Raw genomic sequence first — 27,621 nt, 5'->3', positions numbered from 1 at the left:
CTCACATCTTCCTCTTTCTTGGCTTATTCTCGTCTTTAGTAGCATACATGTTCCAAAAGATTCCTGGGCGGGGGGGGGGGGGAAAGGACGTAAAGAAAGCAAAGTTTTTGAGATTTGCCTGTTTGAAAACATCTTTTTTCCTATCTTCATATTTGATCGTTCAGCTGAGCAGAGAATTGGATTGGAAAGATATTCCCTCAGAATTTTGAAGGCATTGCTTCATTAGCTTTCAGCTTCTGGTCTTGAGAGTTCAATGCTACTCTATTTCCTCATGACCTTTCTTTTTCTTTCTGGAAGCTTTTACATTTTTTTTTTATCCTTACCGGGGATTTTACCATGCTGTGCCTGGGTATGGGTCATTTTCATTTCTCCATCTTAATGGGACCCTTCCCATCCTTTATTCTGGGCTGTGTTCCTCTGTCTGTGATGGTTCATTCTATGTGTCAGCTTGGCTGGGCCACAGGTGCCCACATACGAGGTTAAACATTATTCTGGGTGTGTCTGGGAGTGTTTCCGGATGAGATTAACATTTGAATCAGTAGACTGAGTAAAGCAGAGTGCCCTCAGCAGTGTGGGTAGGCCCCATTCAATTCCACTGAAACTCTGGGGACAGAAGAAAATGTTATATTAGAGAGAATGCAGTTTCTCTGCCTGACTGCCTACCACCTGGGCTGTTGGTGTTCTGTCTTTGGCCTGAGACTCGAACTGGAGCTCTACCGCTGGCTCTCCTGGTTTTCTAGCTCGTTGATTGCAGATCTTGGGACTAATTGGTCTCCATATTCAAGTAAGCTGATTCTGTATAATAAATATATTACATTTATAGGTACCTATACTATTGGTTCTGGTTTTCTGGAGAACCCAGACTCATACAGTATCTGACAATTTCTGCCTCTCTCTTTGTCCTCTTCTTGAAATCCCTATTAAGCAGATATTGAACCTCTTGAATTGCCCTTCTTTTCTTCCCTTTCCTTTTTTGTCCTACTTTTGAGAAATTCTTCAACTTTATCTTTCAACCGCTCTATTCCATTTTTTATTTAAATCAACATATTTTTAATTTCTAAAGCTCTTTCTTGTTCTTTATTTATTCCATTGTCTTAGCACACTATTTTTATTTTTTAAGATTTTATTTATTCATTTGACAGAGAGAGAAAGACAGAGAGAGAGGGAACACAAGCAGGGGGAGTGGGAGAGGGAGAAGCAGGCTTCCCGCGGAGCAGGGAGCCCGATGCGGGGCTCGATCCCAGGAACCTGGGATCATGACCTGAGCCGAAGGCAGACGCCCAATCACTGAACCACCCAGGCACCCCGTTAGAACACTATTTTTATCCCAAGAATGCAATAGCATCACTTACCTTTCAGAGGGTAGTAATAGTTTGTTTGAGATTTTTGTAGAGGCCGCTTTTAGGCAACAACAGGCTTGAGCAATGGAAACTTGCTCAAGGTAACAGGGCCCACAGCGACCACCGACCGCCGAATGGTGGTCTGAAGGCAAACAGGCTCATTAAACAACCCACCTTGACATAGCCATAGACCTTAACTGACCAGTCGGCTACTTAGAACCTGGCACAGTTCCTAAGATGACCGGAAAAGGGGGGAAATCCCATACAGCCCCCATACTCCCTCTCTCTGCCCTCTAACTAGAGCCCCTCACCACCGCCCCATCAGTCTCTGCTTTGCTGTGCTGCCCGCTTTTACTCCCTTGTTGCGTGTTCGATAAACTTCGATGTCCGTTGTTCTGCCTCTGGTGAATTCTTCCTGGCCCGTGCCACCGGCCTCCACCTGACCTGGAAGCCCCCCAGTGTTCTTCTGCTCCTTGCACGGCCTTTGATTCTCCTGAGTTTCCTTTTTTTCTGTTGTTTCATTACTTTTCTTTATGTAAGAAGTTTTCCTCAAAAGTCTTCCAGTTCATATTAAAACTGAGGTGCTCAAAGCTTGACTGGAAGCTTGGACAATGCAAACAGGGCTTGTCCAATGGTGAGTTTCACTGTAGGGTAATCAGGTGGAGCTTGGATGTTTTACTGGACAACCCTAAAAGCCAATGAGTCTTTTTCTTGGGTCCTCTCCAAAGAAGTGTTATCCAGTCTGCTGAGTGAAAGCTATAGGCTTCCCTGCTAGCATTCTGGGGACTGAGGATGGGAGCAGGCCTGGGCATCACCCTGTGGTATGCAGCCTTTCACTCAATCCCTCGGTCTTCTGTCCCGTGCCTCATCCCCACATTCAGCTGTGCCTGGCATCATCCCTGAGTCCAGAGTATCTTTGGCATAATCTCTTCATCAACAAACCTCCCATTTCCTTCTTGGGTTGGGGATGTAATCACTGGACTTCAGGGGGTAGAGTAGAAGTTCAAGGGGTCTAACTGCTCCTTATGCAAACTCTCAACTAATTTTCCTATGTTTATCTCACATCTTGCTCCTCCTTTGAAGGTGTCTAGCTTCTGAGTCTTTCAGGGGTTCCAGGCCATGAATCAGTTTGCTTTTCACTGGCAATTCCCTCTGCAGAAACGTAAGCTTCAGTTCTTACTGCTCTAACACTTCAGTTACTACCTAGCCTTCACTTTTAACCTAAAATGTTGTCTCTATCGAGGTCTCTGTTCTACTGGCCCTGTATTGTCTCTTTACATCTTCATTGTCATTTTGGTGAGGTTTTAGGATAAAGCATAAATGAACACAAAACACACGTTCTAAAAGATACACAAGAGTCCTGTGCCATCTGTAAGCCGAGCACCATTCTCCGTTCTGCCAAGGTGCTGGCTGTGGGCTGGCATGCTCAGCCTCCCCAGCCTCCTCTTCATGATTACACATACACAAAACGTTTGATTCTGTATTTTGTGTCCAGATCTTGGTTTTGTCACTTAACAAAATGTCTTGGAGCTACTTCCGTATTAGTACTTACAGGCCTATCTCATTCTTTTTAATGACTGCATAGTATTCAACGGTATGAATTTATCATGATTTATTTAACCACTTCCCCACTCTTTTTACATTTTATGCATGCACATAGACACATATCTATACATGCATGCATTCATATTGTCTTACAAGTAAATTAAGTGCCTAAAATTGCATAAATATCAAATAATCATATTTATGCAAGGAAGGGATCTAAAGAATATCCAATATCATATACATAGACATCTTCACTATTGACTTACGTCTAATAGTGATTGACTAGAACCATCTCCACTGCCTTCAAAATCAGCGATCTTAGGTTTCCCCTTCAGTTGAAGATACATCAGAAATTAAGCGCCAACATCCTTGAAACTCTGCAAGCCCATAGATGTAGATTTATGTAAATGGAAAACCAGGATTCAATTTACTATTTATATTTTTACAGAACAGGTAATGTATTCTCCACTAATCGGATTTTATGTCAATCAGAGTCCTGACAGGAAACAGATGGCATTTTCCAATGGGGAACTGAGGAGAATTTAAGGAAGGGACCATTTTCAGTGGTGTTTCAGGGTTTAAGGAAACCGGAATGGGACGGCGAAGCACTTTGGGGCTACAACAGAGAGAGCCTTTGCCACTTCTGGGCCCGAGGGTCAAGAGACAAGAGTTACTGGGCTCAGAGAGTGAGTCTGGCTGTACGACGGGCCCCCTGCAGGAGCTGTGGCTTCGCGGAGGGACCCACTGACCTTCAGCAGCCAGAGGAGGAGGAGCTGGGGGGAACATCTGACCTCACTCTTTATCCTGTAGTTTTGCTAAATCTGGCAACCCTGGGGGGGAAGAGTAGAGTCAGTGTGGAGGGGCAGACGGAGAAGCTTCCTCTTACCTGAAAGAGCAGTGTGTTACTGTGCTCATTAGTAGCCGTGTCTGTGGACCTTGGGCCAAAGCCAGACAGGTGCCAAGAACCACAGACAATGTATTTATCCAGTCATGATAATGACTTCATTAAGTCAGCTCTGAAAGTTGCCCACATCTTGGCTTATAATTCCAATTATATAGAAAAGAGACTACGTATAAAAGGAGTCAATAAAAACGAAAAAGCAAACTTTTCATTAAGAGTCAATAAAAATGAAAAAGTAAAAACATCCCCTTGTTGTCCCCTCTCATTAGTATTTGGTTTCTTTATTATTCCAGCCCATGGGTCTGCAAATAAGATATGGCATCAGTAGCTGAATGGAATGTCTCTGTCCAGGCGTTAGGAGAAAAATGCCATCATGAATAGAGGCTAAACAGACCAGAGGATGCAAGAGGGAGAACTTGAGCAAAGTGTGGGAACCAACCTTACATTTGTAATAAACATCAATTCGTGACAGAAACAACAAAGAAGAATATGGATGGGGCCAATAAGAAAGCAGAGTCTCTCACAAATCAGTATGATTGAATAGTAGTCTGGTAATTCCTAAGCAGCAATCTTCTTTGTGAATAAAATTGATTTTAATGGGGCACCTGGGTGGCTCAGTTGGTTAAGCAACTGCCTTTGGCTCAGGTCATGATCTCGGGGTCCTGGGATCAGGCCTGGCATGGGCTCCCTGCTCCGCGGGAAGCCTGCTTCTCCCTCTCCCACTCCCCCTGCCTGTGTTCCCTCTCTCGCTGTCTCTCTCTCTCTGTCAAATAAATAAACAAAATCTTTAAAAAAATTGATTTTAGGGCGCCTGGGTGGCTCAGTTGGTTAAGCGACTGCCTTCGGCTCAGGTCATGATCCTGGAGTCCCGGGATCGAGTCCCGCATCAGGCTCCCTGCTCAGCAGGGAGTCTGCTTCTCCCTCTGAACTTCTTCCTTCTCATGCTCTCTCTCTACCATTCTCTCTCTCTCTCTCAATAAATAAATAAAAATCTTTAAAAAAAAGATGTTTAAAAAATTGATTTTAATTTATAAGCAAATAGAAAAAAAATAAGAGACGGAGTGTCTGTAGTCATTCTCACCTTAAAATAATAAATCTGAGGGGCACCTGGGTAGTGCAGTTAGTTGGGTGTCTGACTCTTGGTTTCAGCTTAGGTCCTGATGGCAAGGTCATGGATCGAGCCCCACTTTGGGCACCTTGCTCAGTGCAGAGTCTGGCTTAGGACTCTCTCCCTTTCCCTCTACCCCTCCCCATTGCATGCTCTCTCTCTCTCTTTCTCTCTAAAAGTAAATATATACATCTTTAAATAATAATAATAATAATAGATCTGATTAGATGGGGGGAGAAAAAGCCCCAAGGAAGCACTAAAATTTTATAGGTTTGGAAACTATTTTTCCCCTTAAGTCTTTTTTAACTTAAGGACAGATTCTATTTATTCCATTTCCTAGTTCATCTATTTACTGCCAAAATATGACATTTTTATAGGTTTGACATGTTATACTTTTTATTATAAAATTTGTTTTTCGAAAAAGTACTGAGGAAGAAAAACTATTTTAAGATTCTGCCATTTGGCTCAACAGCTGTAAGAGAGTTTGTACTCATTTTTAGTGATGAACTACTATATACCTTGAGGCCTAGGCAAGTCCAAGATTCTGGTTTCCAAATAATGACCCACATAGCACAGTGATCTACCTGGGACAGATCACTTTTTAACACACCCTCTCTATGTGACAAAAATAACTTTTAAAGGTTTTATTTATTTATTTGAGAGAGAGTGAGTAAGAGAGCATGAGCAGGGGGAGCGGCAGGCTGAGGGAGAGAGAGAAGCAGGCTCCCTGCTCAGCGGGGAGCCTGACGTGGGGCTCGATCCCAGGACCCCAGGATTATGACCTGAGCCGAAGGTAGACACTTAACCGACTGAGCCACCCAGGCACCCCTCATATTATTTATCTCTAAAAATAATCATGTCATTAAAAAAACAAACATTATAGTTAAAAAAAAAAAGGATTGGATTAATTCTGTTTAATTACATTATAGTAGGTCTTTTTTAAAAGGAGCAGGAACATATAAAGAAAGCCTTCCAAAAATTGTGACTACAAGGGGGTAACACAAGGATCTTTGCAGTGATGGAACAATTCTCTGTCTCGATTGTGGTGGTGGTGACACAAACCCCCATGGGATAAAATTGTACAAGAACTGTATACGCACCCACAAATGAGTGCACGCAAAACTGATGAACACGGAATGAGGGCTATGGATTGCACCAAGGTCAATGTCCTGGCTTTGATACTGCACTACAGTCAGGTTAAGATTACAGCATTGGGGGCGCCTGGGTGAGTGTCAGAGTATCAGGATCTCTGTGCACTATTTTTTACAACTTTCTGTGAATCTGTAATTATTTCAAAACTTAAAAATTCTTTGAGAGGTTACATACTGTGTGATTCCATTTTTTTAATATTCTCAGAAAGACAAAAGTATGGCAACAAAGAGAGGGTGGTTGCCAGGGGTAGGAAAAGGGTAGGACTACAAAGGAGTAGCACTGAGAGATTTTGGGGGTGATGGAACAGTCCTGTATCTTGATTGTGGTTGTGGTTACATGAATCTGTACATGTGCTAAAATTCATAGAATTGTATACCAACAAAATGTCAATTTTACTGTATGTTAATTTTTAAAAATTTTGTCATCATCTTAAATATTTTTTGAAAACTGTTGAAAGCTTTGGAATCAGTCGCTTTCACTTCAATATTGGATACTGATCTCACTTATATGAGGAATCTAAAAAAAAAAACAAAACAGACTCATAGTAGATTCGGGAAACAATCTGTTGGTTACCGGAAGGGGGAGGGGTTGGGGGTGAAGGGAATTAAGAGGTACAAACTTCCAGTTATAAAATAAATAAGTCACCAGGATATAATGTACAACGTAGGGAATATAGTCAATAATATTGTAATAACTTTGTATGGTGGCAGATGGTATCTTATCATGGGGATCATTTCATAATACATGAAAATATCAAATCACTATGATGTACACCTGAAACTAATGGATACTGTATGTCAATTATACTTCAATAAATAAATAAGTAAATATCGGGTTACTGGGCACATTAGTCTCAGTTATCTTATCTGTCAAATGGTAATATTAAGATCCATCTAAGGATAACGTATGTAAAGGCCTTAGTATGTTACCTAGCACTGGGAAAACACTGATTGAATAGCATTACTTATTTTTATTTACTTTTTATTTGGGGAATTCATTCTGTAAGGAAATTTAGAATAAGCAGAGGAGATAACTGGATCTTTCTCATGAAAAATTGTATTTCTTAGAGCACACCCTTTGTCTTATCTGATTCAACCTTTTCACTGAGCTATTTTATAACTCAACTTGTAGATATGTGATAGCAATGCAAAGTAATTATCTGGTGTCATGCAAATAAATTCTGTGGTAGAATTGTGGTGTAGTGGTTTAAACTCACCTCCCACACACCCCTGAACCCCCACCTAAGTGAAAAATGCCAGTTGTGTGTCCCTATGTAAACTCATTTCAACATTTCTTTACTCCATATAAAATGGTGGTTCTTTTGATTTTTCCTTTGAACCAGTTACACTGTATTTCCAGTTTCTTCCCTGAATAATGAATTAAGTAAAATCTTTAACATGGGTTCATTTTATATCTGCTCGAGAGTCATGATTTTACCATTTTCAGAAATCTATCCTTTAACAATTTTATAGCTGGGGGCGCTTGGGTGGCTCAGTTGGTTAAGCGACTGCCTTCGGCTCAGGTCATGATCCTGGAGTCCCGGGATCGAGTCCCACATCGGGCTCCCTGCTTGGCGGGGAGTCTGCTTCTCCCTCTGGCCCTCCCCCCTCTCATGTGCTCTCTCTCTCTCATTCTCACTCTCTCAAAATAAATAAATAAATCTTAAAAAAAAAACAATTTTATAGCTGGAAAATGCTGAAAGACAATGTAAAATTGTAATAAAATCACTCTGCACAGCATCTTATGTCCTAAGTCCTTTTGGCTAGTCTTTTTTTTTTTTTTTTAAGATTTTATTTATTTATTTGAGAGAGAGAGAATGAGAGATAGAGAGCACGAGAGGGAAGAGGGTCAGAGGGAGAAGCAGACTCCCCGCTGAGCAGGGAGCCCGATGCGGGACTCGATCCCTGGACTCCAGGATCATGACCTGAGCCGAAGGCAGTCGCTTAACCAACTGAGTCACCCAGGCGCCCTGGCTAGTCTTAATTATCTGGAATTTTAGTGTCTTAGAAATAAATTGTCCTGATAACCAAATAAAGTTTTTTGTTACCCTTATTAGTATTTGAACAGAGGAGGTCCTTAATAAATATTTGCTAAGTGAATCAATAGAATTGGTATTTCATCTGAGATTCCTCAATCAGGTGGAAAGACAGCCCTTAACTTTTGTACTCGTGGGCTGAGGCCAAGATCCGCAATGCTCTTATTACTTATTTATGGTTGTTCTGAACTTTATCTGAAATATTATGAATCTAAACTGTGGAGATATTAGAAATTTACTGTACACCTTTGCCCCTCACAAATCCTTTCCCCCACCACTATGCCACAAGAAATCATCCTTTGCATTGTTTTCTTTTTAGTTAGAGTTCACAGAAAAAGAAGGAAAACTTTTATTTTTATGGTCACCATCAAAACCCTGGTAAAGGTGAGGAGAACCTATAGGCACTCACCAAAAAGTGGGAATAATCTGAATGTCTAAAGGGAAAGTGAACACTTAGAATCAAAATAAAATTTCAAGTGAGGGGGGAAAAAAGGAGGAATGAAAAAATAGTTCTAATTGGATAAAAGTAAGATTTTTCAGAAAGCAGTGGGGTGGGTGTAAGAAAGTATTTACCTGACAATCCACCACGAAAGCGGCTTCAGGGCCCTAGCTGATTTTTGTGTTCTCTTTGGTGAAGACAGAATGATTATGCCTTGGCACAATTTTAAAACAGGAAGAATGAAGGTTTTAAATCACTGTTTTATTGAAGGAAAAAACGGAGTCTGCACCAGAGGATTCAAAAAACCCAGGAAGTGAAGTGTAGCCAACTGCTGCCTGGGGGGATGGGGGGGCCAGGTCGGTACCTGGATCCAGACCAAGTCTGTTTCAAGTTTATTTGATTGAGAATTTCACTTTGAAAAGAGTACTTCACGGGACCTTTGGGAGCTGTCAAATGCTGCCCCCCGGCAGAAGATTAACGGCTCTGTGGACCAGCAGGGAGAAGCCTACTAAATCAGAGGCCCCTTGTTCCTGGGTCTGTGGGCTTACAGGTGGCAATGTAACAGGCTGTGCCTCTCCTGCGGGACTTAAGAGTTTATGGGTCAGAACTAACCGTGTGGACGAAAAGGAGCATTTGAATCCATTTTCCAAACTGCAGATTGAAAAATGGGCCTGAATGAGCCTGCGAAAGAATTATCTGTCTTCTGGAAGGATCCTCAGGAAGTTGATAGCAGTAGTGGCTTCTGGGGAGGGGAACAGCCCTTTTGTGTCTTACTGAAGGGGGGCTGTCAAGTGTAGCAGTTAAGAGCATGACACTGGAAGCTGTGGTCTGTCTTTTCGTTGTGCGGGTTTTCAGCCTGCAGTGGTCTCAGCTGTGAAATGGGGATTATAGTGAGGATTAAACGAGTGAACTCTACGGAACGTGGAACAATGAACATAGTACTACATACAACTATTGGCTTTTATCATTACATGTATTTGCATATATTACTGAAAATAATGTTATGTTTTTATAGAGCATTAGAAATATTTCTATAAAGCAAATGATTGTCTTATAATCTCTCAGTTTTCTGGCATTTTTTTTAAAGATTTTATTTATTTATTTGACAGAGAGAGACACAGTGAGAGAGGGAACACAAGCAGGGGGAGTGGGAGAGGGAGAAGCAGGCTTCCTGCTGAGCAGGGAGCCGGATGTGGGGCTTGATCCCAGGACCCTGGGATCATGACCTGAGCCAAAGGCAGATGCTTAATGACTGAGCCACCCAGGCGCCCTGGCATTTTCTTTTTATAAATAACGTTTTCTTACAGTTAGACACAACTCTAATGCTCCTTCCTCCCTCTGTCTCCCTTCTTTGCATTTCTCTTCCATGATGCTGCTCTGCTTTAGCTCTGGGGTGGCGGGGAAGTGTGAGGGGTCATTTCTATCAGTTAGCCCCTGGAGCCTGGTTCTCCAGATAGCACCTGACTGCTCCCCAGAGTTTATCAGTAGTAGAGGAAATGAAATAATATTTACTGTCCCTCAGGCAATCCTGCACTGCAGGCACCTGCAAAAGAGAGGAAGGTGCTGTCTTCCTCCATTTTATTGTGCAATTAGTAAAGGCAAGGGGATGCCTTCTCAAATGTATGCCCAAGGACATGGATGTTAAATAGAACCACTACCCTCCTTCATTAAAAAAATTTTTCAAATATACAAAGAGTTAGAATAGCATAATGAGCCCCCATATATCCAACACCTAGATTTAACAATGTTAACTTTGCTATATTTGCTCCTTGTTTTATTTTTTTTAGTATCTTTTTAAAGATTTTATTTATTTATTTGAGAGAGAGAGCAAGGGGGGGGGAAGCGGGGGAGGGACAGAGGGAGAGGGAGAAGCAGGCTTTCTACTGAGCAGAGAGCCCGACGTGGGGCTCGGTCCCAGGACCCCGGGATCATGACCCAAGCCCAAAGGCAGATGGTTAACCAACTGAGCCACCCAGGCACCCCTACGTCCTCCTTGTTTTAAACAAAATTACAGAGCATGATTCCCTTCTTTTCTTTTTTAAAAACAGCTTTATTGAGGTATACTTCATATAGCATACAATTCACCCATTTAAAGAGCACAGTTTAATATTCTTAGTGTATTTACAGATATGTCCAACCATTACCAATATCAATTTGAAAACACTGTCATCACCCCAAAAAGAAACTTTAAATCCTCTAGCTGTTAACCCCACTTCCCACCACTTCCCTAGCCCTAGTCAACTACTAATCTACTTTCTGCCTCTATTATACATTTTGCCTGCCCTAGACGTTTCGTATAAGTGAAATCATAACATATGGTCTTTTGTTACTGGCTACTTACACTCATTTAACATAATATTCTCAAGCTTTACCCATGTTGTAGCATGGGTCAATACTTCATGGCTGAATAACAACCCATTGTTTAGATATACCCTATTTTATTTATTCATCAGTTGATGGATATTTGGATTTTTTTCTACTTTGGGACTACTATGAATAAGGCTGCTATGAACAGTAGTCTACAAGCAACATGACATTTTACCCCTAATTTTTTTATATTCAATCTCAAAGAGATAAGGACACTTCCCTACATAATGACAGAATAGCATCCAAATTAGCAATCATCTAATAACCCAATTAAAATACAAGTTTCTTCGATTTCCTCAAAATCTTTTAAGTTTACTTGTTCAAATCAGGATCCAGTCAATACAGCACTTCAATATATTAACATTTGGTTGTTATGTCTCTTGAGTATCTTTTAATAGAAGAGCGCCATCCCACCCGCCTTTTTTTCCTGACATTGGCTTGATGAATAGCCACAACCTCCTTTAAATCACCCTCTGGTTGGGGCACCTGGGTGGCTCAGGCAAGCATCTGACTCTTGATTTCAGCTCAGGTCATGATCTCAGCATCCTGGGATCAAGCCCATGGGATCAAGCCCAGAGTCAGGCTTGGTGCTCACTGGGGAGCCAGCTTTAGGATTCTCCCTCTCCCTCTGTGCCTCCCCACATGCTCTCTCTCAAATAAATAAATCAATCTTTAAAAAAAATAAATCACCTTCTGGCAGCCTATAAGAAAATAGCAGATAGGGCTTCTAATAGCCTCAATCCTAGTTATGTTCATTCATTTTTTTTTTGTAGTGAGTTTGAATTTCAGTCCACAAAATAAGTGTACCTTTCCTTTTCTGTATAGAACTTCCTTTGAGCCCTGCCCTATTCTACTATATGGTGGATACTTAATCATGATTAGGATGGGCTTTTACCTTTCCCCAGGGTGGTGTCCAAGTTCCTGGGGGTTTATAGAATGTAACATGTGTGGGAGGAGGGGCTTGGGTCCCTGGATTACCATGTCCACAGCATCCACTGAGACATCCAGATGGCCCTCTGTCCGTTCAGCGCATGCCGATTGGTGCTAGATCAGGCTCCCCTCAGCCTGGAACATGATGTCCTTAGGTCACCTGGTTCTTGGGGCCTTGTCAATGTATTCTTGAGCACATAATAAATATTCTATGGCTCCAATTTTCATCGGGGAGATTAGGCATTCCATGGGGCCATTTTAGGTCTGATTGTCCAGACTTGTGCTGTGTAATATGGCCTCCAGCTACAGGTGGCTGCCAAACACGAAACTGAAATATAGCTCCTCCAGATTGGGATGTGCTATGACTGTAAATATGTACTAGATTTCAAGGACTTCGTGCAAAGAATACAAAATAGCTCATTCACGATTTCTGTATTGATTACATGTGGAAATAGTATTTGAATATATTGGGTTAGATAAAATATTTTATTAAAACTCATTTCACCAGTTTCTTTTTACTTTCTTTAATGTGGCTACTTACGAGAACACTGAAAATTCCATATGTGGCTCAAATTATATTTCTTTTGGACACTGTGTTGGTCTAGACTCTCTACATGGCCATTCCTTCCCTATTCTTCTAACGCCACACCGAAGCAGGGAGAGTTTGGATGTTCTATTAACTGGGCAAGCTCTATTCTGGAATGGGATTCAGCAGGGTGGGATTCACCAGGGATTCACCAGGCCTCTTTCCTGAGAGGGAACTGACACCAGTATCTCACTTGTTTCTTTTTTTGTCAACTTTCCTTTCTCTTCCCAATTTGACCATATGTAGTCAAGGGTAATACAGTCCTTCAGCCACTCTTCTAAATGTGTTGTGTATACCCCACCTGAGCTTTTGAAGGTCAAAAGCCAATCATTTGACTCTGGTTCTACTGTGTTATTCTTACCCCCAGGCAGTCTGTGGGCAGAACACCCTAGCTGCTGCCGGAATGGGGAGCTTTTAAAAAGACACAGGAAATACTGAGAATGAAAACTGCATCATGACTGTACCAAACATCGCCCATTACCATATTCCAGAAACGTATTGTGCAATGATTCTGTGTTAAATGCTATGCGAGGATCTGGGAATACCAAGATGAATGAGACCTAGGTCCTACTCTCAGAAAGAACAGGCCTCGTGGGTGATTCAAGAATGTAAATCCATAGGTGCCGTGGAATGTTAGAGGCACTGTGGCTGAAACATCTGTTCAGGACACTGGAGGGCACAAGGAAAGGGCTAGACTGGCCAATTCTGCTGTGGGGTGGGGGCAGAGCAACCAGGAAATGCAAGTGAAAGCACTATGGAAACGAAACACTTTTTATTATGGACTGTTCTAGTGCCTCAGGAAAAAAAATCTCTTTCTGAGCCTTGGTTTCCTCAACTGAAAATAATGGGGATGATTTTGAGCCGTTCTCTACCTCAGAGCACTGTTGTGAAGGGGAAACGTTCAACAAATATACCAAACTGTTAACATGGTTTGGCATTGGTGGTGGAATTATGGGTGATTATTATTTTGTTCTTAATATTCTGAATTACCCAATTTTATATAATGAACAGTATTACTTTTATAGTCCGTAAAAAAAGAACAATTTTATTTTAAATTTTGCCTTTGCTGCCAAACTTCTTGAACTAGTGGTCTAAACTGGCTCCCTCTACTTGCTCCCCATCCACTGAATCCAACCATTGTAATCTGGCTTCCACCCCTCATCCAAAGGTCTCCAATGGCCTCCCACTTGCCAAGGCCGATGACCTCTTTTCAACCCTTGTCCAACTTGACTTCTCCACATCATTAACACAGCTCCTTAAACTTTCTGAAAAATCATTAAGTTATAGTGGTAATGTACCTATACTACAGAAAATAAAAACAAAAACCAAAACCCGGTATCTACAATTGCCACCACCATAATACAACCATGGCCATTTTGGTGTATTTCCTGCTAGTCTTTTTACTTAAGCATATTTTTACATCATTATGGCATAAATGTATATCCAATTTTGAATTTACCACCTCCTTGAAACTGTCCTTATTTCCACAAAACAATTCTTTCCTGGGTTTTCCACAAGTCACCCATCTCTCAAGCTTATACACTAATGCACTAGTATGCATAAAATTTTCCCAAAGTGTTTGTTAAAATGCACATCCCTGGACTTCACTCTACCTGCTCATTCATATCCTATTTTATTAGGATTGATTTGGCTCCAAGAGCCTATGTTTTCCACTTTCTGTAGCATGTGGTCCAAAGACTGTACCAAAAAACACAGCACTGGACTCACATCTTCACAGCGAACAGCTAACCAAGCAACCCCAAACCCAAAAACAACCTTGCAAACCCAAACCACTGTTTCCTAATCATCAGATTCTCTAGGGCTAGGATTTGACTATCTGTATATTTATTACGTCCTCCTTGTGATTCTGATGAACCACTGCCTTAACTACAGCTGCACTATTCTATTTGCATTTCCCTGAACACATAGCTCACTTTCAAGTCTCAGAGCCTTTGGCTCTTCACTTGGCCTGGATTCAATTCTTCGTCACATTCTTCCTTGAGCCTAACTCAAAGATGGTCTCTCCTATAAAAATGCACAGAGGCTTCTCCTCCATCTCCTCCACCTTCCTTTCCCACTCGCAAATTAAAGTTAGTCATTTAATGTCTACATCTTTAGGCTGGGCAAAGAGCTGCCTGGATGTATGAGTTCCCATTTCTGAGGAACAAATTACTCCAAGACTTAATGGCTTAAAGGATAATAAGCATTTATGATCTCACAGATCTCACAGCATCTGCAGTTCAAGAATTCAGAAGAAGCTTAGCTGGGTAGTCTCTCCCGAAGTTGCGGTCAAGGTGTAGGCCACAGCTGCAGACATCTGAAGGCTTAACTGGGGCTGGAAAAACTACTTTCCAGATGGCACACTCAAGTGGCTACCAAGTTGGAACTAGCTGTTGGCAGAAGGCCTCAGTGCCCCTCCCCAGGGATCTCCTCAGGGGCGGCATGTGCATCCTCACAACATGATGGGTGGCTTCCTTCAGAGCCCGTAATCCAAGAGAGAGCAAGGTGAAGCCTGTGATATCTTTTATGACTTAGCCTTGAAGGTTACACACCATCGCATCTGCAGGATTCTATTAGTCACACAGGCTAGCCATAATACAGTACGGAAGATTATGCAAGGATATAAACACCAGGAGGTGAAAATTGTTTGGGGTCTTCTTTGAGGCTGACTACCACAGTGAACATCTATTCTTTTTCTCTATCCATCACCCCTTTCTCTGTGTGGGAAATGCATTTCATGTGGTACAACTGGAGTTGAAACTTCCTCATCTGAGGGGGAAGCAGGTAACCTAAGTATGGCCGATTTGAATATTCTATTCTCCTGGTCAGAGTGGTCAATCAAATGGGCATGCCATCAACTGCAGCCAATCAGAATCTTCCTTGATTTTTGCTAGATGGATTCTGAGGGAGAGGGGGTTTCTATTCCTCTGCTATTTTGATCCCTAAGAATGACTTAAGCTGAAGCTTCTTATAGCCATTGGCTCAGGTTATATCGGAGAAGGCTATCTTTAGTAAGCGGAAATGAGGCCAGCACACAAAGAGAGACAAAGACGAGCAGAGATGAAAAGAGAAAAGGGAGTCCTGATGAAATAATTTGAGCTCCCTTGATCCATCCATGCCTGAAATTTATTTTTTTTAATTTTTATTTTTTCTTAAAGATTTTATTTATTTATTTGAGAGAGAGAGAATGAGAGAGAGAGAGCACATGAGAGGGGGGAGGGTCAGAGGGAGAAGCAGACTCCCCGCCGAAGCCGGGAGCCGGGAGCCTGACGCGGGACTCGATCCAGGGACTCCAGGATCATGACCTGAGCCAGAGGCAGTCGCTTAACCAACTGAGCCGCCCAGGCGCCCCATGCCTGAAATTTACGCTCAGACTTTTGAGTTATATAAATCAATACATTTCATTTTTTGGTTAAGCCACTTTAAGCTGGATTCCTATTCCCTACAAGCAAAACGATTCCCAACAAACCAGCAGGATCCAGATCCTATTTCTCTTGTGTTTCCAGCACTGGGTTCAATTCCTGGTCTCAATTCAAATTTGATGAATAAATAAATTATTATATTTTTATATAAAATCAAACTGACATATGCAAATATTGGGGATTTTTTACAAAGAATTCGCAACTTACCAAGTAACAGTTATAAGAACCCTAAAAGTCCTAGAACCTTGAAATGCTTGCGGATCTGGCCACCCCCAGAGCCATGATGTTAGTCGGCTGAGCTCAAGGTTAGTTTCCTGCAGTTCTGTGATGTGGCTGAGTGAGCGGTTTGCCAGGATCCTGAGTGTACGCAGAACTAGGCTGAAATGGGGAATCAGAGGAGATGCACACCATGCGGTTTGCCAGGATCCTGAGTGTACGCAGAACTAGGCTGAAATGGGGAATCAGAGGATATGCACACCATATTCCCTCCATGACAGGGAAATGGAAAAAGGTCCCGAGTGGACCTCCAAACACTCGCTTCTGTGAGATGTGGGTAAAATTATGTTGCAGGAATTAAAGCAAGTAAATGGTAAAGGACATCCATAAAATGCCGGCTGTGGGCCGGTGGTTTCTGTCTCCTTGAATAACAATGCCCAGGGAGGAACTTGCAAAAGCAAGGCACAAGATCAGATTAATAGCTGCAGGTAAAGAGTTCGCCGAATAATTGTGCCCGTGATAAGATTATCCAACTCTGGGGCGCCTGCGTGGCTCAGTCGGTTACGCGTCTGCCTTCTCAGGTCATGAAACCAGGGTCCTGGGATCGAGCCCCACGTCGGGCTCCCTGCTCCGCGGGGAGTCTGCTTCTCCCTCTACCCTTCCCCCTGCTTGTGATCTCTCTCTCTCACTCTCTCTCACTCTCTCTCTCTTTCTCGTAAATAAATAAAATCTTAAAAAAAAAAAAAGATTATCCAACTCTTGCCCTGGCTGAGGGATTGAAAAGATCAAAAGGAACAGAGAAAAATATGGCTTTATCCAGGGATATTTTGCTGCGACTTACCTTAGTAACCTCACGTGTGTGAACGGTTGATCTAGCATGGAATGATACAGGGAGATAGAAAAGGAAGGAAGCAAAATGTGGAAGAGAGAAAAACAGCTTGTCTGCTGCCTGCCTTTTTCTTCAAAGTCTTACAACACTCGGCAGCTTCGTTGCGTCTAGGAGAACTGTTATACACATCATCGACCAAGTGACAGGTCTTTATTTTTAATTCATTGCAGAAGCCCTGCTGCCCAAATGATGCCTGACAGAAAGACCCCTTGTTGGCAAGGGCCTTTTCTCTAGCCAAGGAAAACCACAGAATTCCTTAGTTTTCCCCTTGGGCTCTTATAGCAAGTCCAGTTTTCTTTAACTCTATAAACTCCTGTGGCTCCTGGTCACATAGCGATGGCTATGTTTCAGAAAGGAGACTCTGATTTCTAAAACAAAGAGTCTGGATGAGACTGGAGAGCCTGGATTCTAGAGTCAGACTGCCTGGGTTCAAATCACTGCTTGTCCACTTACTCACTCTCTAAGATCTAGGGCAAGGCATACTTTGTGCCCGTTTGCTGGAGAGTAAAACGCAGTTCAGCATATGATAGAGGACACCTGGGTGGCGCAGTCGGTTGAGCCACCAACTCTTAGTTTTGGCTCAGGTCATGATCCAGGGTCTTCGGATAGAGACCCGCCATCAGGCTCCGCACTTAGCAGGGAGTCTGCTTCAGGATTCTCCCTCTCCCTCTGCTCCTCCCCCGCTTACTCTCTCTCTCTAAAATAAATAAACAACTTAAAAAAAAAAAAGAATATGATAGTATTTCTTCAAAGAGCTGGGGAAAGTATTAAATGAATACATGTATATGTTTATGTTTAGAGAGAGTTTAGGACATGTAGTAAGCCTTATATAATTCATTTACATTATTATTGTTATGCAGACAAAACCCCCATTTTTCTCTATGAATCTTCCTGAATCTTTGTCATTGTAAGTACATTTTCTTTTGGTCCTCTTTTTTTTTTTTTCTTTTTCATTAAGTATATCTCATGGTAATTATTTGTGGACCAAATGTTGGTTCACTGGCTTAAGCCAGTTTGGTGGCACTCCATTGTCAGTATCTTGGTGGGGACTCTGCCAATGTGCATCCATAGAGCTAGGGGCTTCTTGCCCTCCATAGGACTACTGGGTGGTGAGGTCCATGCAAGTCAGTGTCTGACCAAATTCCACGTGCAAATACTGATTAGCAATCAAGCATAAGAGTCCTTGTATGCGGGGCGCCTGGGTGGCTCAGTTGGTTAAGCAACTGCCTTCGGCTTAGGTCATGATCCCAGGGTCCTGGGATCGAGCCCCGCATCACGCTCCCTGCTCAGCCAGAAGCCTGCTTCTCCCTCTCCCACTCCCACTGCTTGTGTTCCCTCTCACGCTATCTCTCTCTCTCTCTCTCTCTCTCTCTCTGTCAATTAAATAAATAAATAAAAATCTTTAAAAAAAAAAAGAGTCCTTGTATGCTCCCTGAGCTCAAGGCTCCCGACCAGAACCTTGCAAGAAATGTTTGCTTGAACCAGATGCCATGTTGTCCTAAAGCAGGATCCAGCCACACTTCTCATTGACTCAGGTGACAGAATTCTGCATTAAGTGGCAAGCATAGAACTAAACGAGCACCCAAGCTGAGAGCCCTGTTCTGGACTCATCCAAAACTTATGCCCCATTCCTTTAAAGGTGAGATTCCTGTTTAGTACACGTACCTCAAAAATCACGCATTTCACTAATAGAAAGTTCTTTCTAGCATCTCTTACACTAAAGAATAAATCCTCTAGTGTAGATTCAGAAATGAAACGTTCAAGGAGCTGTAGTAGCCACAGATCCCAAGATTTTATTTATTTGACAGAGAGAGACAAAGCAAGAGAGGGAACACAAGCAGGGGGAGTGGGAGAGGGAAGCCTGCTTTTCCCGCAGAGCGGGGAGCCCAATGCAGGGTTCGATCCCACAACTCTGGGATCATGACCTGAGCTGAAGGCAGATGCTTAATGACTGAGCCACCCAGGCACCCCTCTGAAGGCCAAGTTCTAATGAGAGCCCCTCAGTGCTCACAAACCACCCCCTGGAGTTTGTATTCCCCATGAGAGCTTTAAAGTATTCATTAACAACTCTTAGGGTGAATATTAAAACTAATTTTTAAAGCACTCACATATATCTTGCTGTCTATACTGAAGTATTTAAATTATAACAATAATCACCCAATGCCTATGAAACCCTCAGACCGTAACTTGATTTTTTTTTTTTTTAGGTGACAGACAGTCTACCTATTAAGTCTGATTTTTTGAAGACATTCATAGATTCCTCATTAAAGATGAATAATTAAAATAACATCAGCTGATGAAATACTCTCTTTGCAAGAAATCTTCACAGCTCTTGATTTTATAATCGCTGAAAAATGTGTTTTCAGACACGTGGTGGGTTGTGATTCTACATGTGACTCAGGCACTTTAGAGGTGACACTAGAGCTCTTTAATACAAGGATTATCAGTGGGAAATGGTCCCCAAAGAAATAGATTCCTGATGAAGCTTAAATATCAATATATTGATACAGAAGATCTTTTAAATTCTTACTGTCTATAGAAAACAACTTTGGTTTATGCTAAAAAGCCATGCAGCCAAAACAGTAGAACAGAATTCAATGCCATGTTTATTTAGGACACACCTCATCCCCTTGCTTATGAAACTGAGCTAAAAGTAGGTCACAGTAGGCAAAATATTAAAAGAAAATATAGATATTTATTTTTAGTGTCCTGGATGGTACATAAGTTTGGCTCTAGTTAATTGCACAGAGGGCAGCAGGGGGCATAGCTTTTCTGCGGGATAAGAGAGAGAAGGCAGAAGCCAGGAAAGATTTAAGAAGGGCATTTGCCAAGGACTGAGTTTGTCTAGTGTGAAGTGGGTGGTATAGGGGCTCCTGGCTGGCTCAGTCCCTAGAGCATACAGCCCTTGATCTTGGGGTTGTGAGTTCAAGCCCCATGTTGGGTGTAGAGATTACTTAATAAATAAATAAATAAAATCTGAAGTGGATGGTGTATCACTAAAAACCCAAACCAAAGTTTTTGTTTTTGTTTCTCGTTATTGTGTTGTTAGGGGAAATGAAGGAACCCCACAATTTTGGAGGCATAGCAATTCACTGGGGTGTAAGCATGAAGCTGTTTAACCGCTCCCAGTGCCCTCCGGTGGAATCCCTGGGCAGTGGGCTCCCTTCCCAGTCCTATTTCTAATGCTCAGTCCTCCTCATCATCTCTCAACTTCAATCTCAAGAACAAAACAACACAAAACTTCAATGTCAATCTAGCGGGAGTGGGGGTGGGAGATGTGTCTGCCTTCACACACCCATCTTCTTCTTTCCTAGAGAGGACCACCTGAGGTTTGGGGGAACGAATGAGAGGTGGGATCTCCTCACTTGACTCCTTTGGGCAGGAGGGCAGGAGGGCAGGAGGGCAAGAGGGCAAGAGGGCAGGAGGGCAGGAGGTGCCACGACCAAGGTTGCTGTTGCCTCTCTCACCCTTGTTAAAAAATCTGTTGATTTTATTCCCCACTCTAGCTGCCCATCTTCACCCTCCGTGGGGGCACATATCCTGCCACATAGTCTCTTGACATGGGGTCTGGCTCAACTAAGCCTCTTTTTCTTTCTCTCAGCTCAGGTCTCCCCCTACCCAAGCGGCCCTCTTATACAACATTCTCTTGGAGGTGGTACTGGCCAGGTGGCTCAGGCTCTGTTACTTGTCTACTCCACTTAGAGGAAATTCTATCCTTGCAGTGCAAAGGGTGGAAATGCAGTCTGGAGCCTCAGGAAGAGGGAATTAGAGCACTTTGTAGGAGACAAGGAGAACAATAGAAAACCATCTTTCATTAACTCAAAGGAATGCATCATTCCTAGAAGGAATGCAATTCCAGGCTGGCGCGGGGAGTGGATAGAGCAAACTCTCAACCCATCTCCTAATTCCAAGCAGTAACTTAATGCCCAGCACATGGACAGAGAACACATCAGATGCTTTAATTGGTGAAAGCAGATACTGCATTTGATTTTAGCTAATAGGCAGAGAAGAGAAATGATTCTACTTAAGCCACACCTTTCCCTTTCACACTTGAGGTGGAAGCTACAGCCTCCAGAGCTCCCCACACCTCTTCAGTGCTCTGAATCTTGCCCTGATATTGCTCTGAACTGTTAAAATGCTCCTGAAGAAAAATCTTTCTTACTGGAAATGATTAGGTTTTCTTCAAGATTTTATTTATTTGGGAGAGAGAGAGCGCGCGAGAGAGCGAGAGCGCGAGCACGAGGGGTGGTGGGTGGGGGGAGGGGCAGAGGGAGAAGCAGATTCCCCGCTGAGCAGGGAGCTCAACCCAGGGATCCCAGGACCCCAGGGTCATGACCTGAGCCAAAGGCAGACGCTTAACCAACTGAGCCACTCAGGTGCCCTGGAAATGATTAGGTTTTGATGTCTTCTTCCTGAGGCCTGATTCAAACCCCTCCTTTGTGTACCAACTCCCTAAACTTAATCATTCTGCTCCATCCCCCAGCTCGCATATTTTCTGTACCTCTTTGGGAGTCCAGGACAACTCTGGGGCTCAAGTGAATAGATTTTTTTTTTTTTAAGATTTTATTTATTTATTTGAGAGAGAGAGGGAGAGAGAAAGCACGTGTATATACAAGCAGGGGGAACAGCAAAGGGAGAGGGAGAAGCAGATTCCGGCTGAGCAGGGATACTGACCCAGGACCCTGACCCAGGACCCTGGGATCATGACCTGAGCCGAAAGCAGATGCTTAACCAACTGAGCCACCCAGGTGCCCCTAGACTTTTTTTTTTTTTTTGACAGAGAGAGAGCACAAGCAGGCGGAGTGGCATCAGAGACAAAGGGAGAGAGAGAAGCAGGCTCCCTGCTTAGTGCAGGGAGCCCGATGTGGGTCTTGATCCCAGGACCCTGGGATTGCTACCTGAGCCAAAGGCAGACGCTCAACCGTCTGAGCCACCCAGGCGCCCTCTAGACTATTTTTTTTTTTTTGACTTCTTATCACGGGAAATTTCCAAATCGTAGTAATCAAATTTCTACAATGGTTTCATAAAATGAGATCCTAATAAGGTTTATCTGTTTTATTTGATCGAAACATTTCTTACAAGAGGCAGATTACATGAGGTTATGCTGTGGTAGCAGACAGCCCCCAAATCATAGCAGTTTATAACAACTCAGGTTTATTTCCTGCTCACATGAATTACCATTGTGAATCAGCTTCACAGACTCTTCACTCCTGGCCATGGGCTGAAGAAAGAGTCCCCGTTCAGGATACACCCACTTCCTGGCAGATGGAATGAGAAATGGTTAAAATACAATGACTTTTAAAATTTCTGCTCTGAAGTAGCAAATAACACATCTGCTCACATTTCATTGATCAAAGAAAATCACATGGCCAAAGCTGATGTCAGTGTGGAAAAGGGAAGCATAATTCTCTCAAAAAGGAGGGCCACATATATTGGGAATAATGCAATCTGTCATACCTTCTAAGTCTCTTTTAATGTTAGATTTCTCTCCTCATCCTTCCCCACCCGCCAACTTACTAGTTGAAGAAATTCGGTAATTTGTGCTGTAGAATTTCCTATATTCTGGATTTTGCTAATTGCATCCCTGTGGTGTACTTGTTTAACACATTCCTTTGTTCTTCTATTTCTTCTAAATCTGTCATTAAACATACATGCATATTCAGACTCAGGTTCAAATTTTTGGCAAGGATACTTCTGGGTGGTCAGGTGTGTCATTAGTTATTTCTTGCTGTGTAACAAATCGTCCCCCAACTTGGTGGCTTAAAACAACAGTCATCATGTATTATCTCATGGCTTCTGTGCATCAGGGATTCAGACAGGGCACAGGGGGAAGACTTGTCTACCTTATAATTTCTGGGGCCAAGCTGAAAAACTCAGAGGCTGGACTGAAATCACCAAAGGCTTGACTGAGGCTGAAGATGCCTTGTTCAAGCTGGTTCACTCACTTGGTTAGCAAGTTGGGTTAGTAAATGGGTTCTTTTTCTTTGTGGGCCTGTCCATAGGGTGGCTTGGGCATCCTCATAACATGGTAGTGGACTTCCCCCACTGTGATTGATCCAAAAGACCAGTGTCGAAACACCAATGTCTTTTATTACCTAGCTTTTGAATTCACGTGCTGACACTTCAACTGGTGACAAAATCAGTCCTCATTCCGGGTGGGAAGTCTACACAAAGGCATAAATGCCAAGAGTGGAGGTTCACTGGGGGTTGGTCACCTTGGAGGTTGGAGGTTACACGTATCAAGGGGTTTTTGATGTTAAAAAAGATAAGTAGGAATAATCTATAGCATGCTGTGTGGGACAATGGTTTCCAGCATTTGAGATGGCATGGTCCAGGAGAATTTCAGGGGGGAAAGTAGGCCTAAGTAGAACTACTAGATCTTTATTTTACCATATAAAGTCACTCAAAAAGAGTAACCTGCTAATTCTACCATCATTATTTTTTCATTTTTTTAAAAGGCCTTTTTTTTTTTAATAGAAGTACTTTATCTCAGAGTGAAGAACTATCAGTTTTGATGTGGAGCAAGGAGAACTGCTCCACAAATGTACAGTGAGAATCCACTTCGAAAACATTCTGTGGTCAAGTGGAGGTTTCACATGCTCTATCATCCCACAGTTCCACTCCCAGCTGTACACCCCGATGAAATGTATACATGCACACACCAGGAACCACGCATAAGAGTGTTCGTGCTGGTATGTTAACAATAGCCCCACACTGGAAACAAACCAAATGCCATCAACAGTGGCTAGATAGACAAACTGATGTATATTCGTACTGTATGCTTCCACTTACATTAAGTTCCCCAACAAGCAATACTAAAGTACAGTGCTTTAGGGTGCATACTTATATGAAAAAAAGTGAAAGAAAAAAAAGAATTAGAGTGTGATTGTGATAAAGATCAAGGGGCACCTGGGTGGCTCAGTTGGTTAAGCATCTGCTTTTGGCTCAGGTCATGCTCCCAGGGTCCTGGGATCGAGTCCTGCATGGGGCTCCTTGCTCAGAGGGGAGTCTGCTTTTCCCTCTCCCTCTGCCTCTCCCTCTGCTTGTGCTCTCTCTCTCTCTGTCAAATAAATAAATAAAATCTTTTAAAAAAAAGGATAAAGTTATGGTTACATTTGTGGGGAAGGAGGGTTTTCTGATTTTGGAGAGACACAGGTAGACTGTTGAGGTGCTGGCAATGTTTAATTTATTGACCTCAGTGATGGTTACACAGATATTGCCTTGATAACTCATTAAGTGGCACACTTTATGTTTTTTTTCTGTCTGTATGCTATATTTTACCATAAAAAGGCGGTTTTAAAAAGGGAAAAAATTAGTCTTTTTAATTAAAAATTTTAGCTTTAGGGGAAACTTTTTTTTAAAAAGACCATCTGTTCTTTCTTGGCTCCGTTACCCCTCTCCCACCCCTTTCTCTGCACGGGGTGTCCCAGGATCTCTGTTAGTCCCGTCGTCGGCAGCTTCACACTAGAGACTCTCACACACCCCTGATTCAGTGGGGCAGAAGTGGATGTATGGTTGCGCGCGCGCGCACACACACACACACACACACTCACGAGGCTTCCCTTCCTGTGCTTCAAGAGGGCACCTTTGCTCCTCTTCCCAGGTTGGCAAGAAGAGGGAATAGCCTCTCCTCACGAACTCTGCAGTTTCCCAAAGACTGCCCCCCCAAATCTCCCCACTTCCCCCTCCCAGGCCTTCTGGGCAGGAATGAGGCAGACCTGCTGACAGGCATTGTCAGCAGGCCCCGCAGGCAGCCCCAGGGCCTGGGAGTGCCCTGGACTAAGAGCCGTGTGGCACTTAGCTTGTAGTTCTCAGCAGTGGGCCCGAAGAGCCCATTTTGGGACCAGGCACTTTATGGCATCCTGTTATGATGTTGATGGAACATCTATTATATGCCAGGCATTTCGCTAGCTGTTTACATGGGGCAATGCTTTATAATTTACAACAGTTTATTTCATCTTCATAACAATTCTATGAAGTAGATGGGTGATATCTAATTATTTCCCCTTTCCAAGAGGCCATCGAGGCTCCTAAGGTTTGAGTATCTTACCTAAAGTCACTGTAAAGGGCTAGCCCTACCTCTGAATACCTACCATACCCAAAACCTCTTGGCAGAAAAGTAACCCTGCCTAACTTCTCAGGCAGGGTTTGTTTGATGCTATCTCCCGACCCACCCCCACTCCCGGTCCACAGTTGATTTGGCCAGAAGAGGTGACCTGACTCAAGGGCAGCCAAGCTATAGGGCAGAGATCAATGGAGGGGCCGCAGGAAAGATCTGCCCACACAGGAATGATGGTGATTGGGGAGAGAATTCGATTATCTTGGAAACGTTTTGTGCAAAATACAAGGAAGGTGTTGTTATAATAGGAAAAGCTTTATAAAAGACTCCAGAGATGAGGAATTTGTGCACAGGTACCATAAGGAGGTAGAAATCATCAATAACCGGGGAGTACGAGTAAGAGTAAGGTTGACTGTGAACAGAGAACATGTATCTACTGATACCAACAGGAGGTGAGTTATTTAAATGACACTGGCGGGAGCCCTAGAAGCAAAGATTTCAGGGGACCAAGTTCCCATAATGATGGGGGAGCAGCACCCCTATTGCTGAGTGGGCTCAGTCCCATCTCTGTTGGCTTCTGTTGTTCAGTTCCCTCTCGACTGTTTTTTTGTTTTTCTTATAAAGATTTTTATTTATTTATTGAGAGCGAGAATGGGAGAGAGAGAGCATGAGAGGGAAGAAGGTCAGAGGGAGAAGCAGACTCCCTGCTGAGCAGGGAGCCCGACGCAGGACTCGATCCCGGGACTCCAGGATCATGACCTGAGCAGAAGGCAGTCGCTTAACCAACTGAGCCACCCAGACACCCTCGACTGTTTTTTTGGAAAAGTGTCAGCAGGGGCGCGGGAGGCCGTGGTCCCTGCAGGACGGGCGGCCTACCAGCGCTGTGTGGTGGTGGCGGGGAAGCCACGGCCGCTAGGCTCGGCTCCTGGGGGCTCTGACCCGGGCAGGCGGTGGAGGGCCGGGGGCTCTGACCCGGGCAGGCCGTGGAGGGCCCGGCGCAGCCCCTGCTCTCCCCTGCTCTGCTGCCCCGGGCCACGGGAGGCCGCTTACCGTGCGCGGCAAGCGCCGGCCAACCCAGCAACCCGAGGTTCCCGTTTGGCTGCAACATTGTCTTCTGGGTGCCGGGAGCCCTGTTTCAGGCCATCGGCTTCTGGGCCTGAGGTGAGAAGGGCGTTCTCTGCGGCAGCTCCGGGCTGACAGATCCGGGAGGCCTCCACCCCGCCTGGCAGTTCGTAGTGATAAGAGGCATCATGTTGGTGCTGGGCTTTGCCGGCTGCATCCGGCCCTCCAGGAGATACCTTCCACTCAGGTTTTTCTCAGGCTTCTTCGGTCTCGTCGCCTTCCTGGAGCTGGCAACAGGGATCTCGGCCTTCGTATTCATGGACTGGATTTGAGACCGGCTCAATTTCTTCCTCAACGACAACATCAAGGCCTTTCGGGACAACATTGACCTCCAGAAGCTCATTGACTTTGCTCAGGAATATCGGTCTTGCTGCGGAGCCCGGGGGCCTAAAGACTGGAACCTCAGTATTTATTTCAACTACACTGACTTGAACCCCAGCCGGGAGCGCTGCAGGGTACCCTTCTCCAGCTGCCTCAGGGACCCTGCGGAAGGTGTCCTCAACAGCCTGTGTGGCTAGGTCCTCCGGCTCAAACTGGAGCTGCAGCAGCAGGGCTCTCTCTGCACTGAAGGCTACTGCGTGGGCCAGTTCGACAAGTGGCTGCAGGACAACCTGATTCCTGTGGCTGGGGTCTTTGTGGCCATCGCCCTCCTCCAGATCGTTGGTATCTCTCTGGCCCAGAGCCTTGTGAGTGACATCAAGGCAGTGAAGACCAACTGGTGAGGCTGCCACAGTGGCCATGGCCACCTGCCTGTTCTACCCAGGCACCACCCCCTTCCACTTCCCCTGCCACACCACTGTGCCCATGATGGGCAAGGACACAGGTGTTTCTGCTTGGACCTGAGCTCTGCATGGGGCTTGAGTGTGGGTGTGCTGTGCGCCCCAGCCTGGACTGCCAGTCCTGGAGCTGTGTGCATGGAGGGCGGGTGTGTCTCTGTGAGTGTGCACAGGGGGCCACCATCTTGGCTGTTGGCGGGTGGCCTAGGAATGGCAACAGCTAAGAGGGTGCGGGCCAGGTTGGGTGGGAGGGGTCTGTGTTGTCCCTGCCCAAGCTAGGACACACTTCTCTGTGCATGGCTATTAGGGAAGGTTTGGGGCCTGCTGTTGCCTGGGACACAGACTCGGGCAGCTCCAGAACTGTCTTCTCTACTAGCTGGGGCTTTGACCCTGCCACGAGCCCACTTTGGCCTCAATGTCTCAGACTCTAAAATGGATCCAAGAATTTTCTCTCCCTCACTTGCCTCTCAGTGACGGCTACAAACTACCCAAATAAACAAAACCCTGGGAAAAAAAAAGTTTGAGGCAGATAACCAAGCTATGAGAACAATGATCAAGGAAGCCTAAGCCTAGAGGCAATTAATATTATATCTTTTTTTAAAAGATTTTTATTTATTTATTTGTCAGAGAGAGAGAGAGCACAAGCAGGGGGAGCAGTAGAGGGAGAAGGAGAAGCAGGCTGAGCAAGGAGCCCGGTGTGGGACTCGATCCCAGGACCCTGGGATCATGACCTG

At 44.0% G+C, this 27,621-nt stretch overlaps 1 non-coding gene and 1 pseudogene across 1 annotated transcript; one reads left to right on the top strand and one right to left on the bottom strand.

Annotated features, from left to right (window-relative positions):
• Window positions 1-27,318, top strand: part of LOC114216484 (tetraspanin-17-like) — a 55,857-nt pseudogene extending 28,539 nt beyond the window's left edge.
• On the bottom strand, window positions 20,753-20,944 carry LOC114216547 (U2 spliceosomal RNA). Its single transcript, XR_003610800.1, has one exon. It is a non-coding gene; the product is annotated as a U2 spliceosomal RNA (small nuclear RNA).
• Window positions 27,319-27,621: the final 303 nt, after the last annotated feature.

This window comes from Eumetopias jubatus, unplaced genomic scaffold, assembly GCF_037043125.1.
Source record: "Eumetopias jubatus isolate StellerSeaLion01/CBP00866 unplaced genomic scaffold, mEumJub1_p1.0 scaffold_3, whole genome shotgun sequence".
NCBI lineage: Eukaryota > Metazoa > Chordata > Mammalia > Carnivora > Otariidae > Eumetopias > Eumetopias jubatus.
The sequence above is the reverse complement of the archived record's forward strand: the minus strand, read 5'-3'. Positions and strand labels throughout refer to the sequence as shown.